General features: G+C 42.1%; 1 pseudogene; it reads right to left on the reverse strand.

The window, feature by feature from the left end:
* Positions 1-224: 224 nt before the first annotated feature.
* On the reverse strand, positions 225-415 carry LOC131241914 (small nucleolar RNA U3; annotated as a pseudogene).
* Positions 416-3331: the final 2916 nt, after the last annotated feature.

Raw genomic sequence — 3331 nt, forward strand, 5'->3', positions numbered from 1 at the left:
CCACCCGAATCGGCTTATGAACAGGTTGAGGGGAATATCAACATCATGATATTTTAGTTAGATTCAAATGGTGGGCCTTTCCATCCAATCGTCCTGTTGCTGTGGCATGTCTACACTCATATATGATCAGTCAAACAGACTATATCGGGACAATCTCAACCTAAATAGGCTGTCAATGACTAACTTTGCCGCCACCAATGTGGCCCTAAAAAGATTTTGGTTGAAGTTTGTCAGACAACCGCACAACCACCCCAATCAGAAGAATTTGACTGAGAACGATCCTCAACTACAAGGGACCCAGCAAGAGGTCCCAACTGTTAATCACGCTCTGATCGTGCGACCATGATTCATCCACCAGACTTGGTAGCATGTCTCCTTGTACTCAAGGATACAGATGAATGGTAGCCTGTCTCCTTAACGCTCCGAATTGGACACGATTGATGTGACTCAAAAAATAATAATAATAATAAATGGACCTCATCTTGACATGTCATATTATCTTTTATAATTATGATCTAAAGTAATGTTTTGTGCATAATTAAAATAAACTAATGGTGGGGCCCACCTGACTCCTACTTGTCTATGAAGGGAAAGATTCAACATCGTACATAAAGGGCTTTGGAAGTCCAAGGACTTTTGGTGGCCCACCTCATATGTACACCAAAGGTCAGGTGTATGATGATAGCAACTCAAGTGGACCCCACTTCTAGTAGGTGCCTGTCCCACACATCAATGGCCTATATTTCTCATTTTTCACTCTATGTTGTAGTGACCCCATTTCAGGTGCTAATGACATATTTTAGGCCAAAAATGCATATTTTCATGGCAGAATGAGGGCAGATTTTTTGTACTTACACATGTAGTGACATACAAGTTCTGTGCAGCTCCATCCATATGGTAAATATGGAAAGCACGTTTTGTGATCTAGACTGTTGATCTGGTGGGCCAACATGTAGATTGCCATTCTCTAGACGCTCATCCATCTGATCTATCCTTTAGATGGGCCTCATATCACTATGGGTCCCAGGAAGGTTTCAACGGTGAATGCCATTTTCCCACTGTTTTTTGTTGCGTGGTCCCCTCAAGCTTTTAATTTGCTTCATTCTTGGGCTCATGCCTAAAATGAGCTAGCAAATCGGATGGATAGTATAAATAAAATCTACTTTGAGAATTAGTGATCTAGAGATCATTAGTGATCAGAATTGGGGCTCCCACAAATGTCAAGAATTGCGTTATGATAGACCCAGTGCCCACGACCCAACTTAACCCCGAACCATGCTTTAATACCAAGTTGTAACGTCCCAAATTTCGGGGGCCGAGTAGGTACTCGGCTCCCGAATTCCCGAGTGCCACGTATGCCCTATTGGGTTTCAGAATTGGCGTAGTTTATTCATTTCATAAGCTGTGGGGGAGTATAGCAGGCCATGCAGAATAAATCAGGATCAACAAAATGAACTCATGTGCAGCTACATAAGAATCCATGTCCAAACATAAAGACAATGTAAATAAACATGAGGGACTAGTCCCGCGAAATATATCATCTCCAAAATATCTGGACCCCTGCCCTGTGCCCCGTGGCCATCCCTATAGCAGACCACGAGTATCCACCAAAGATCTGAAAGTACGACAGCTCCTCTTCATCATCCACGCTTGCTCCATCAAGCACGTCGAGCTCCATGATCCCTGCATCTAAGACAGGTTCTAGTTGGTGTTTTAAAACACTGTCCTAGAGTAAGAGTGAGCAGCTAACCCAGTGGTTTCATTATCAATAAGTTACGCATATTATCAAACACATGGACAAAGTTAGTGAAAAGCAATCATTCATAGAATCCTAACCACTCTTATTAATGCACATACATGATTTTATGATATGATGCATGCCCATACTTCCAACACTCCCTCAAGCGACAACGTCTAACGATCGCAATACCCAGCACTCCCTTAATGCGACCTCGACCGTCGAATCCCAAATCCAGCCTAATGCAATGTGATGGTGAGATGTTAGCCACGTTGATTAATTACATCCATTCATCCAGCAGCTTGGGAAATCTGAGACACCATGTCAGATCAATGCCCTATCCCTGGGCCCGTTTTGAGTTCGTCACTCCCAATAATAAAATCATACGAAGGTAATTTTTGAAAAATAGTCCTTGCTAGCAATAACTACGAGGAGGCTCGTCACCCCAACGTAGGCCGACTGCTCAGGCATAGTGTCTCATACTACCATGTCCGGCTCCAGAGACTTGTGGGCCGCAACCAGTGGGTTATCAGTGGGAGCAATTGGATGCAGGGTGTCTCAGGTTCAAGTTGGCGTGTACATACATGGTTAACGATCATGGATGACCAGTTGGTGAGCCAATTTGTCCCCTCTAGACGAACTACGAATTGTACAACATTGAGAGCAACATCCCGCATAGTCCGACTACAGCCAACTATTCCACAATTTGACTAGTTGGGCCAATTTTGCTCATGGGCGGGCCTACCTGAGGGGCTACCCAAGTGGATTTTGAAATTTGCATCATAATAAAAGAGACGTCGATCTAGTCGAAGTTATGAGAGATTTCGACATGCATAATGATGAACCACATCAATTATCAGCACAAAAAGTTATGGATTTATAATATTTAGGGTATTTCTAGATAAACATGCACATGAGTCCTAAGTTACTTAAATCATAGGAGAAAACAAGTACAATAACTAATTTCAGAAGGAATTAAACATGCATGGAGTAAAATTGACAGTTAATTTACACAATTCGCATATATAGGGGACATGCAACAGGATTCTTCTTGTTGAATTTACAAATTTGGGAGTATCATGCTTAGAATTCCATATTTGACAAAATAAAAATAAAAAATCAAACAATGCAAGCATTGAGGTAGTTAGGGACTAATATTTCTTTCCTATCTAGAAATTATTCATGCCCAAATTTCAATCCAACAATTACACTCCATATAAGTAACATGCGAAGCAAATTAACAAACACAATCACTAGAATTCATCATAGGTTTGATAAACAGCCACATAAAGGTAATGGTCCGCACCTAGGGTCGGTTAATGGCTTGCGGATTCGGTTTAATGGTGTCAGGTCTGAGAATTGATGTGTTGGGGCCCTGTGCCAATTGAATTTGCATGTTAGGACATTTGCAAGTGGCCTAACATACTAAAATTCGATGAGAGTTTGAGTGATTACCTTCTAATCGGCGACAAACCACTTCTATGGCAATGGAGCCGCGATTTCCGGTGAGTGGTTGTGGTAGGAGAGGGAGATCTCTCAAAATCCAGCTCCCCTTCCACTCTTTACACACACACACACACACTCTCTCTCTCT

This window comes from Magnolia sinica, chromosome 3 (genome assembly GCF_029962835.1).
Source record: "Magnolia sinica isolate HGM2019 chromosome 3, MsV1, whole genome shotgun sequence".
Taxonomy (NCBI): domain Eukaryota; kingdom Viridiplantae; phylum Streptophyta; class Magnoliopsida; order Magnoliales; family Magnoliaceae; genus Magnolia; species Magnolia sinica.